This window comes from Alligator sinensis, unplaced genomic scaffold, assembly GCF_000455745.1.
Source record: "Alligator sinensis unplaced genomic scaffold, ASM45574v1 scaffold301_2, whole genome shotgun sequence".
In the NCBI taxonomy this organism is placed as follows: Eukaryota; Metazoa; Chordata; order Crocodylia; family Alligatoridae; genus Alligator; species Alligator sinensis.
Window position 1 is genome coordinate 423,532 of NW_005841874.1, and position 12,306 is coordinate 435,837.

The window sequence follows — 12,306 nt, forward strand, 5'->3', positions numbered from 1 at the left end:
TGGCAGCCTCCCAGCCGTCTGCTGGGAGCGGCCTGGGCTCCGTGGCTGGCAGCAGCTGCTTAGAGCTCGGGCTGGCAGTGGTGTGCCAAGCAAACTGGCCTTGCATGCCATGCTCGGCACGCATGCCAGGGGTTGCTGACCCCTGGTCTAAGGACACAATGGTCCCCTAAAACCTCACATAAGGAACAATCCTGCTGTGCTGTTCCTGTGATTCACAAATTCAAATCTTTCCTTAATTCCAACTATTTTTTCTAGTATTCATCTTTTTGAGGCTGGCTTTCTTCCTTCTTAATCCTTGCTTGATAAATAGAATAAACATACTGGGGTGGGATGGGAGAGGCCCTCTGATCTAACCAGTGAGTCAGTGAAGTTCAACCCATAAACTACACATGCACTTTTGCATTAAATCACCTTGTGTTGCTCTCTCTCTTTTCCAATCACAAAAAGCCTTCAAAGCCACAGGAACTCTTCACATATGCTAACAAATCTAGGATATATTTATCATGAGTAAATATATTCAAAAGGATACTCCTCCTATAACCCCGCTCAGCGTTCAGTTGCAACAGTTCCAAAAGGTCCTGGAGAGATGGTCACCCCCAGCTAATATTTCATGCTCAGCTCAGCGCAGCAACCCCTGAAGGAAGTTGGAAATGGACGGCTAAGATCAGCGAGGCAAAATAGTAGTAAAGCTCCATTTTGGGTTGGCTTCCCCAAAGCAAACCCAGCATCCTAGAAAACAAAGAATCCAAGCAACATGCACATCTTATTTCTCTACATTTTCATGTGCGTTTCCTACTTAGCGGGTTGTTTCATGAAGCCATCAGTGTTCAAGCCTGCTCTTCTGTGATTCCCTAGTCTATTTGAAGACACCATCATCTACATTTCAATGAAATGCATGGGCATCTTTTCTCCCATATGATTTTGGCTCATAGTAGTGTCTACCCTTAAATTGTCCTCTGAGTCTGGGCTACGCAGAGAGAAGGGCATGCACTGAGAAAGGAAAGCAAGTCCACCCCTGTAGATCCTGTGAGATAGGAGCTGTACACAAAGGGATCTCACAAAAACCCCAAGTACCTGGAAGAAACTCTTGGGTTTTTAAACAAAAATAAGGGGTAAATGAATAAATGCAGTTAGACAAGTGGGAAAACCATCTATAGATAGATAGATAGATAGATAGATAGATAGATAGATAGATAGATAGATAGCAAGGTGAAGAACTCAGCTAGAGAGTAAAATGTAAGCAGCTACTGGCCATGATTCATCGTCATCCTCAAATCAGGATTACACATCAGCTGTTGGGGGGTAGCTTAACATCCTGAAATTTTAGATATGGAGCAAGACAAACAGTCATTTTCCAATTCCTTCTTCACAATAGTTGCAGGTGAGATATTCATTTTGGATAGTTAAATCAGTCCACAGGATTGCCATGGTTTTTAGACATTGGCTAGCTTCTCTCTTGTAACGAAGTTTAGGATCGGCTGAGCCATTTGATTAATGTCTACGTCAGCTATTATGGGATGTTCCAGGTTGTTTTACATTGTTATTCCACCTTATAACCTGACCAGCTGTAGTACTATTTACAATTACATTTATGCACTGTCCAGTGCTTAGTGTGAACGTAGTACCCCAAAACTGGTTTCAAGTGGTGCCCGTCTTCATTTTGCCAAAATGAGAAGGAAAACCCTGGACGTTGTTGCCGACAGAAACTTGGGAAGTCTATCCTGTGACACACAGAAACAAACAAGGAAATGCTGTCGCCTGCATCACAAGTTTGGAGGTTTCCTACAAAGTGAAAATCCTGAATAAAACTCATTTCATACCAATCCAAACTTTTCCACGTTGACTTTAAAATATAAAATACATTTAAAAAAAATAGAAATGATTATTGTTGTTTCTACTGCTGTTATTCACAATATGAAAATGTCCACTGGTATTCTTTTTGGTATAAGGCGGCATAAAACGATTACACTACAACAATTTTTCATTTAAATGCTTTTCAAGCCAGTCCATTCCACGTTGGTATTTCACAACAGAAAGATGCTCTGCTCCCCTCCCACCGCCACGGCGGGCCGGCTTCTGTCCCGGCTCAGGCCTCCTCCCCACCGCGGACCCAGGCCCACTCCTCCTCCCCCCACCCCATCGGCTCCAAGCCCACTCCTCCCATTACTGCGGTGGGGAGAGGGGAGCGGGCCCGGACCCCAAGCAGCAGGAGGTAAAGGGGGAGCGGGCCTGGATCGGGGGGAGGGGAGGGGGGCACGGGGCTCCGTCCCTGCACGCTCCCCCCACCACCCCCCAGTCTGTCTTGACAGGCAATTGGCTAGTACTACATAAAAGGACAGGGTCTGTGACTTGTATCCGACAGCCAACTGGCTTCCCTGGAAACACAGATTTCCCCCTCACCCATCTGAATCTCTACATTTTTCCTTTTCGTTCTACTTGGGATTTCACAACCCAGGACAGACGGTTGGTCCATCAAGTCCAGCATCCTGCCTTCAAGTTTCCACCCTAAAAGGCAAGTGTAGGAGGATTCTCTCCCAGCCCCTGCTAGGGGGAAACCAGCCGACTCGCTATGTCTCAGACCCGGTGATTACCTCTTAGCTCGCACATTTAAAACCTCTCATCATTCGCATGAGTTTTTCAGCCACAGGACACCCAATTTTGTCCTTAATATTCCCAACGAAAATCTTAAAGGTTACCGTTCCAGCACAGGTAGGGTGTCTGGCCAAAGCGTCACCGCTTATTCCACTAACAACAGGCTCTACGGCAAGAGTTTTCCTTGCTACCAGCCTGAGCAGCTTTAGTTCATTCAGGTAGCAATCAGTGAAATCCCAAAGCCTCTCAGGGTCACAGCTTTCTCGATGGAAAGTAATCTCTCCTCCCAGTTAGAGAAAATCCTTTGATGTGACCCCTGGGCGGAAGTCCACGAGGAAAGGACCTCAGCCATTGAACTGCTTCAAAGTTAAAAGAGAACATTAACAATTTAATCACAGAGATCCCTCTCTTAATATAAAGAGCAACCAGCACCAAGATGCATAACAAGTAGTTACTGGGTGAAAGAACAAGTCAGGATTGAAGATCCTCCACAAAAGAGGTTAAAGTTTATTTGAGGTGACCTTCCTCCGCTCCCAATAATAATTCCTGAATAGTAAACTGATACTCAGAGGCCTCTCTACCAGCTGGACTGTCTCCCCTTACACTCAAGTACAGGGTTACAGTGTTCCCCACCGAGTCTACGCGGCTGTGCTGTACAATTTTGGAACTCTGTTTTCAGATCATTGAAATGTAGATGACTAAAGCCACCAAAGGCCAGATCAAGAGATCCTCTCGGTCACAAGGATGCCAGGGCTAATTCCTGGTATGTCAAGAAGCATGATACGATGCCTTCCGGTAAGAGTTCAGCCCTACCAACACCAAGTCTTCCTATTCCTAGCAGTGGCACTAGACAAATCTGCAACAATGCAAAGACATGTCCACAACAAAAAATACGTAGTTGTATGCAATGCAGCAAGCAAGTTACTGCAAAAGAAGAACACTGTGCAGCTACCAGGGCCTCTAAGCCGAAGGAAAGTGCAGCCATATCACCCAAAACTATAAAGGGCCTTAAAAGAGAAGCTATTCTTCAAAAGACAACAGCTTGAATGACAAACGCTTGGCAAACACTGGGGTTCTGTCCCAGCAGCTGCACCGCTGGCACTGGGATTCATGATAACTGTGTGACCAGACTGATAATTGCAAAGGGGAAAGAAAGCAGGGCTGTTAACGAAACACAGAACAGTGAAGCCTTTGCCCTTCATAGGAATCGTACACCATGGCAAGTCCTGCCACACTTCCTACCTGTACAAGGCCCCGTTTCCGGCGGAGTGGAATCCTCTTGCAGGGCTAGCAGATGCAGAATCCACCCGTCTTGACAGTCAAATCGATTTCCAAAGGCAACAGCACAGATTATATTTGAGACCAATTTATTTCTTTCTAAATGGGGTGTGGGGGGGTGAAGGGCTGTGCTGACAAGAAAGAATAAAGATCCCCTGGTTTTAAGAGTTCTCCATACAATGCCTTTCTCGCCAAGCCCCAAAGAACAGCAAAAGCAGGGAATGCAAAACAGTTTCAAGCCCTCCTTACCTCACTCTTCTGCTAAATCCTCTGTCATATGAATCTCCCTTGTACTGAGATCGTTACAGTGGGATGAGGGCACAGATGGCACGTGGTGCTTGGAGATTACATGCTAATCCTTCACTTTAGTCTCATTTGGTATTGAAACAATACAAATGTAATGTCCTTGCGTCATCAAAAGCGCAACTTGGGAGGCCAAGTGTTGTTGGGGTGAGCTGGCCTTTTAAAAGGGTTGGCCATAGCCCCCACCTATTACGGGCCTGAGCCCAGGGATCAGAAGAGATCCAAGGAGGTGACTTGCAGGTTCCAAAAGCAGCATTGCAAAGGAAGATCTGCAGGGAGCAGGCAAGCTTCTGCAGGAGATCCAGTCTCCAGAGCGGTGATCGGAGCTGTACGTTGTTGCCGCACAGAACTGTTTTGATGGAGAGAAGCAGAACGCCACCCTTCACAGCATGGCAATCCTGCCACGGCTGGGAGAGTGATATCATGCCACCCTCTTACGTGGCAACCTTCCCTCCACCCATTAAAAAGTTTGGATTGTACCAAGACACTTCACTGCAGTTAGCAGCAGCAAACAAGCATCCTTTTATTGGTGTTTTGGAGCCAACCTCCAGTAAGAACCAGAAAGCTAGTAGGCCTGTGCAAAGTGGCTAGTATTCACTTCGAATTCGGCTGATTCAGGGGACAATGATTTGATTTGGTGATTCGAATCACTGTCCTGAATCGATCAGGCCGAATCTGATTCAGAGATTCGGCTGCTGATGAATCAGCCGAACCTGAATCACACTGGCCCATCCTCTGCCCACTCTCAATGGCTGCCCCATCCGCCCCAGCTCCCACCCCTTTAAAAAAACAAACCCCAAACCCAGCAAGGGGGGGGTGGGGGAGATCCCCCGCTGCGTTGGGGGCTCTTCCACAAGCCCCCAGAAGCCCCAAGGCCGCTGCAGCAGTCAGTGAATCCAGGGGTTTTGTTTTGTTTTTTTGAGGGGCTGGGCAGCCATGGGGGGCTGGGAGAGCAGGCGAGGGTCAGGGGGCTCATGGCAGAGCCCTTCATGTGGCATGGGGCAGTGGGGATCACTCTCCCGCCCCCCCCAATCTAGCAGCACCCAACAAGTAGGGGCTTTTTTTTTTTTTTTTAAATGAGCCAGGAGCTGGGCCGAGCAGGGCAGCCATGGGGGGGCTGGGAGAGCGGGTGGTGGTCAGAGGGGCTGGGGGAGTGGGCGCAGGATGGAGCCTGGCAGGGTGCCCCCATGCTCCCCCCCTTCATCCCCTGCTTACCAGCATGGAGTCTGGATCCAGCTCCCTGCTGCAGCGAGGGGGACTGTCCAAATCCCCGAAGCTCTCCGCATCAATTCAGAGAGCTTTGAATCAATTCAGACCTGTTAATTGGTCCCCTAATTCGATTCAGCTTTGGAGATTCGGCCACCGAATCTCCTCCAAAACGAATCGGCACCCGAAGCTTCGCACAGCCCTAAAAGCTAGTGCCTAAGCTTGCGCCACTCCAGACTGCTGAACTGCATGGTCTGAACTGACACAAGGAAGGCCACGGTGCACAAGGCCCGTCAGCGAACCCCACATCTCTGCAGTAGGCACAGTCTTAGTGTGCAGTCATCACCCTCTTGCTGTATGAGCACCCATTGCACCTGCCTTTTCCAAGCTCTTAGCAGTGCTACACACGGGATAGTACAAGGAAAGGAAGAGGAGAACATGGCTCTTAGAGCTATGTCAGACATTATCCTAGACTCTGACAACACAGATACTTCCCTGGCTGCCTCCAAAGGACCTCGTTGAATCCAACTATTCCTGAGGACAGAGAATTCAGACATATTCAGGGAATGAGCCCAGAAGGGAACCTTGAAGGCACATGCACATAGGGACTGTTGTTTGAGTCTCTCCAAGCACTTGACAAAAGGAGGATCTTATTATCCTCACTTTCAAGAAAAGTAAACTGGTAGCGTGGAGAGGTTCAAGGCCTGCTCCAACTGACAGTGGAGTCAACAGAAGCTTTGTCATGGGTTTTAAATGGCCATAAGGGACTTGTTGAAGGTCACAGAGCAAGTCAGTTGCAGTATGAACAAAACCCAGACCCCCTGGCTCCCAACCCCACCAGTCTAACTACTTGGAAGCCAGCTATCTAAAGGCTTTTCTTAGGTGCCAGGTCCTGAAGGTATTTGAATGTCAGTCTCACAGCGCATCCCAAAATGCCCCACATAAAATTCAACTGTTGCCAGGCCAAAGCTTTAGCTTACTATGGTTGCATAGTATGACTGGAGTTGCAGAGTAGAGCTGAACAATCAAGCCATGGTGACCTAGAAAAACCAGTCCTCTGAGAAACAGACCCTTAATTACATCATTAGGATCATTTCCCAGAGCTTCTGGCATTGCACTGTTTTTAACCATTTTAGTCATTTGTCCCAGATTTCAGAAACCCCTGAAGTGGGTGCAGTTGAGCTGATCTGATCCCCTCCACATCATGCACACGAACACCAACACCTCCCTTTTACTGTGGTGGAAAGGAGGGGCTAGAGATCCAGGGCAGCATAAGAGAGACCTAAAAACTACCCATCCCGTTTAGGGAAGATTCCCCCAAGCATAGATACTGCAGATGACATACAGCAGGATGCTTTCCAAGACACGTTTGGAAGTCGCAGGCGGGGGGGGGGGGGGGGGGGGGCGCAGAGGAAGGATTCAGGACATACTGTATACCCCCAGATGACCTGTCTACGTTTCGCCAGTGGTCACTCCAGTCCTTGAAGCAGCCAGGACTGGGAGAGTGCAAAGAGACCTTGAAGCTTGGTAACCCCCATACTCTCCATAGACTGAGAGCTCCATGGCACACCTCAGCGGCATGATGCAGAACTTTGGCCAAAGTCCCTAAAATAGTCTGTACTTTAGAGAGACACGTGAAAGAAAAGGTGGTGATGGACTTCAAAAAAAGCTAGGAGCTGAAGGACAGGTGCCTTGGATCAGGGACTGCTTGAGAATTTGGAACAGCCTTGGGTATTTAACTACGCGGGCTGACAGGAGGAGACTCTTACCTACCCCTCAAGTTTCTTCAAAGACAGAAGAGATGCTTGACCTGAGAAAGACTCCACCTGCTTGATGAAAGCTGCCCATATGACTTCATATCCAATCGAGAACCACAACATCTATCACTCCCCCCAAGGAGAGGCTGAATGCAGGACTGAGTCTCAGGGCCAGTGACCATAGTGTGAATGATCAATGTTTTGTGAGATTCCACTGCCCAGATTCATCTTTTCCATTCTCCCTCACCCACTGACAGATGGTCCTGTCTGAGCAACCCTCTGTGCTTGCACCAGACACCCAGCCTGCTTGACATATGTATGCAGCTTGCATGGCAGGCTCAAACCGTGCTGAATCCGTGGTCTCATTACAGGGAAAGAAAAAATAACCTCCAGCCTCTGTGGTTGTGAAGCAGGGTTGCCAGCTGTCCATATATTTATGGACAGTCCATAAAAAGAAAACAAGCTAAAAATGCCTGTCCATAAAGTTCATAAAAAAATTGAGCCACGTGCTAGAGTAGAGGAACATCACCTCGTGTCCGAGTGGGACCACCCCACCCTGCAGGGAGCATTTGCTCAAGGCTCTGTACCCCCCTCCACATCTCCAGCCAAATGCTGCTGCTATGTCCCATTGCCTGCCTGTCACACTTCTGGGTCACAGGTAGACAGACAACCCTCCTCCTTTGGTTGTCTGTGCCGGGACAGGGGGGCATGTGGAGGTAAGACTGGGGGGTAGTGGCAGCACAGTGTAAAACCGTTGCTGTAATCAAGCAGGGCTGCCAATGCAAGACATTTTTTACTGATAATCTGAAAACTTTTTTTACTGACAGTTAAATATTTTTGTTTGTTTTTGAAAACTACGATGGGTGTTAAACCCGAAAATTTGAACCCAACCCTTGTCCAGGGCCTGGCAGAAGGATTACATTTACACTACGTAAAACATATGTCAGTAAAAAAAAACTTGTCAGTAAAAACCTTAAGGACGGTCAGTAAAATACCTGCCTTGGGTTGGCAACCCTGTTGTGAAGACAATCCTACAAACATGACTGAAGTGTAAATCAATGCAGTGTTGCCTTCCTGAATAATCAGGCAGTCTAAAATAATCACTAAAAGAGGTGTGAATGCCTGCAATGCCCCTTAGTCTCCGGAGGTGTTAGTGCTGTAAGCCCGGTGATAACACGTTAAATGACAACTTTAGCTATTCCACTGCTGAATACTCTAATGGAAGGAAGGGAAACCAAGCTACAGCAAGGAAGGAGACACAGAGAAGCAAAAGAGTGAGGGATGAAGAAGAAAGAGGAACAAAGGGCAGAAAGATGACTAAGCCTATATCCTGCCTCACTCCAAGCAGCAGAGGATGTGACAATAAGAACTTAATAATAAACAAAACCATTCGAAGTTTGATTACTAGATAAAGGCCATATTGGACTCCTGATCTTTGAGGAAACCACTATCCAAGTGCATGAGTGGAAGTTCTGCTATGGATTCAAGAGAAGTATATACTCCCAAATTCATGCTCCAGCCGTTTCAATTCATTCAAGTCCCCCACATTAAACTGCTGCACAGGTGTTGTTCCACAACTGATGTATTCCCCATTGGCCGAGGCTGCAATCCAGCAAGTGAAGAGACTCCAATACACGCAGCTTTGGCATCACGAACCAAGACGGATAGAGGACACAAGAACTGGGCCACTCAGATACCACTGGGATAGAACCAGAATTAGTAACAGCCAAAAATCTGTCTTGTTGTATCTTGGACCATAGGGCAGGCCTGGCAAGCAGGCAGTGTGGGTATGGCATGCCAGATTACTGGCTGCTAGAACTAGTATTTTTCTTGGAGCTCGCATCACCTTCCACGGCTGTACATGCCCTTGGAAATAAAACAGGGAGAGGGAGACAACTGAAAAAAGCTGTCCCCAGGGGTCCCAAATGGTGCAAAAATCAGATGCTTTCATAATGGAAACACAGTAGTGACTGCCAACCATTTGCTATCAGAAAAAATGCGAAAGGACTGCTCAGGTTAGCGTGGTTAAGGCAAGTCAATTCCTGTAGGTTCCCAACCACCGGGCCACTGCCTGGTACTGGGCCACAAAGGGTTGGCTGCCGGGTTGTGGCATGAGCCCCCTGCTCAGCCCTCCGAACTGTCCACCCAGGGTTAAAGCTGGGGGGTGGGGCAGCCCCCGGGAGGGAGGGAGGCAGCGAGCTCCATCACTCCGATGCCAGTCCACAGCACAAAGGAGGTTGGGAACCACTGATGTAGCCAGCAGCAGATAAGGGAGTCACGTGGCCATCCCACGTCCACCCCCCATGGCTTCCTGGCCTTCCAGTTGAGAACTGGGTCACTTGGGGTAGGCTTCTTCAAGGGTCCAGAGCAAGGCGTGAACTCCCAACCATTCAGCAGTAGCCTTTGGAGTGGCTTATGATAACACTTCAAGGGAAATCAAAAAGTGTGCGCGTGTTATTTCCCTTCGGTTCCCAAGAGCAACGATGGATTTGCAGTGTAAACCATGAATTTCACTTTTCCCCGTGCCTTTGCGAGAGACCAGGGCAGTCCAACATCCACATGGCCAGGGGCTGCATGTCCTCCAGGGCTCCCAGTCTGCATGGATGTCCCTGCTGCTGCATGGCACACCTGTGGAGGCAACACCCCCCTCCCCAGCTCTGCCTCACCCACTGGGATGGAGGTAGGAAGCAGCAGCCAGAGGAAGGACGGGTAAGCCCAGAGCCCCCAGCTGGTGTTTCCGCTGGAGCGATGGTTGGAGGCCGAGCAGGAGCCCAGGGGCTGCAACTTAACACCTCATGGGCTGCACATGGCCTGCCAGCTGGACAGTGGTGCTATAGATTAAGCAGCTGCATTAGTATAGCTGCTTTTGTTGTGCTTATTCAGTGAAAATAAAGTCAGGATGGGTGAATTGTAAGAGTAACCTCTTTAGCCGTGTTCTTGCTGCCTCTACCAGTTTTTCCTTCTTCAAGCTATCATGTCTGAAAACAAGTTGGCTAAACAACTAGATTTCTATTTCTTCCCCCTAAATGTACATGCTGTGGTTACTCTTGTTTACTTAAAACTCTACGATCACATTTGCTCTCATGCCCAAAAACCCATTTCCCCATTTTTTCCTTTTCCCAATAATCGCACTTCATTTAGTGCCACACTTTCTCCTCTTTCGCTGACTTTACAGTGTCATCCAAAAATAGCACCATGTTTTCAATAAACTCTTCTGGATGACCACTTACCGAGGGAGAGCTAAGCATACCGGGACTTTTAGTTCTGGTCTTTTTTGCACTGGCGTTATCACAGACCACACAAAAGTGAACTCCACACCTCAGAATTCACTTGGCTACACTTGCCAAAGTTTAAGATTCACATGACTGACGGCAGTGCTGCACCCTAGCGCAACAACTTTTACTCTGTTGAACTGGAGAGTGGAGATGGATACCCTGGCAATAGCTAACTATATAGGATGCAATACCCTGAGTAATATTAACACAACAGTCTTTTTGAGATGGCACAGTATCAACAAACATTTGAGACCGATATACTGGTTCTGGTACCTACCTCTTCAACAAGAAGACTGAAAAATTGGAATGGTCCAGATGGGAGCTGGAAGAATGATACAAGGTCTGGAGCACATGACAGGTGAGAGACTGAAGAAGCTCACTCTATTTTATCCAAGGATGTAACTTGCTTGCTGTATACAAGTACCTGAAGGACTGAGATTTCTGATAGTAGACAGCTACTCTATTTGACAAAAGAGAGCAAAATATGACCTAATGGGCGCATCTACACGTTCATCAATGCACTGTAATTACAACGCATTAAGTTTAGTCCCCGTAATAACAGGGACTAAATTAATATGCCGTAATTGTCACTACAGTGCATTAGCACAGATGAACACTTTTTAAGCGACGTTAATGCGCATTAGACTAAATCTACTGTGCATTAGCATGGTTTTTGCCAGCCATGCTAATGCTCAGCAGAATTAGTCTTCTGTGCACTAAGCATCTCATGTAGATTTGCCCAGTGACTGGAAACAGCCTAGAAAAATTCAGAATAGAAAATTTGTACCAAAAAAAAAAGTTTACTTTAGTCCAACCATGCAGTTCATCCAATCAAAGATTTCACCCCCCAAAAATCTTTGCCTCTTGCATAATTCCTGGACCATTGTGGCCACAACATCCATCTAACATGACATAAACCTGGAGGTAATTACCATTGCTGTAACTTAGGAACGAACATAGACGTTTCTCCATCATTTGCAATGTTTAAATCAGGCCTGGGTGTCTTACTAAAACAAAGTATAGCACAGAAGTCATGAAGTTGATAAACCCCAGACTCTGATTTCCCCTCTGGCCTCTGTTATGCAGGAGGTCAGCCTGGATGACCATATGGGTCTCTTCTAGCTTTAAAAATGTCTTCATCTGTGAGAGAGAGAGAGAGAGAGAGAGAGAGGTATAAAACAACTGGCACAGGACCTATAAGATTTAAAGCCAAGTCAGAGGCTGCTTGAAGAATTCTCTTATTTTGCAACAGCAAAAGTAAAGCGAATCCATCACAAAAGACACACTTCCAATTTTGTTTTTATCCCTCTGAAATAAATCAAAACACATATCTGTTCCCAGTGGGATCTCATGTTTTGGACACAGGAACATAGAGTAACGTTGCTGAAATCTTACCATGTTTCAGTGGGACAGTGGACGAATCTCATGAAAATAATCCCTCTAAGATTTCTCACAGAGATCAGGATGGAAACACAAACCTGCATCTTACATTTGTCGCTCAAGAAAGATGTTGGTTTCAGTGAGCATTCCCCTTTCCTTCCCAAAACATTCATACGCTCCCTGCCCCTAAACAGGTCTAAAAAACAACACTTGTGTTCACATGTGCACGTCTGTCTCTTTGCACACAGCCCACGGACAGCTTCTAAAAGCTGCGTGCACCGTCCCCCATACAAAACACGACGACTTCATTTGCTCTTCCACCCGTCTATAGTGCTCCATTGACTCCATGAAAAATTGCAAAACATTTTGGTGACAAAAATTCTGATCGATGACCCTAAGTTAAGACTATGGAAGATGTTCCACTATTCTTGTTTCAGCTACTTTCCATAGACTGCTTCTCCCTTCCCCACATGATCACCACGCTCTCCCTCTCATTTCCTATCTATGCACCATTC

The 12,306-nt window shown here is 47.2% G+C and overlaps 1 protein-coding gene across 1 annotated transcript in view; it reads right to left on the reverse strand.

Annotated features, from left to right (window-relative positions):
• The window catches only part of CAPN10 (calpain 10), a 42,263-nt gene extending 30,016 nt beyond the window's left edge, over positions 1-12,247 (reverse strand). The window contains exons 1-2 of the mRNA XM_025195938.1: positions 11,344-12,247; positions 10,689-10,871 (exon numbers count right to left, since the gene is read on the reverse strand). The gene's annotated coding sequence lies outside the window, so the exon portion shown is untranslated. The remainder of the gene's footprint in view (positions 1-10,688; positions 10,872-11,343) is intronic.
• Between the last annotated feature and the right edge of the window lie 59 nt (positions 12,248-12,306).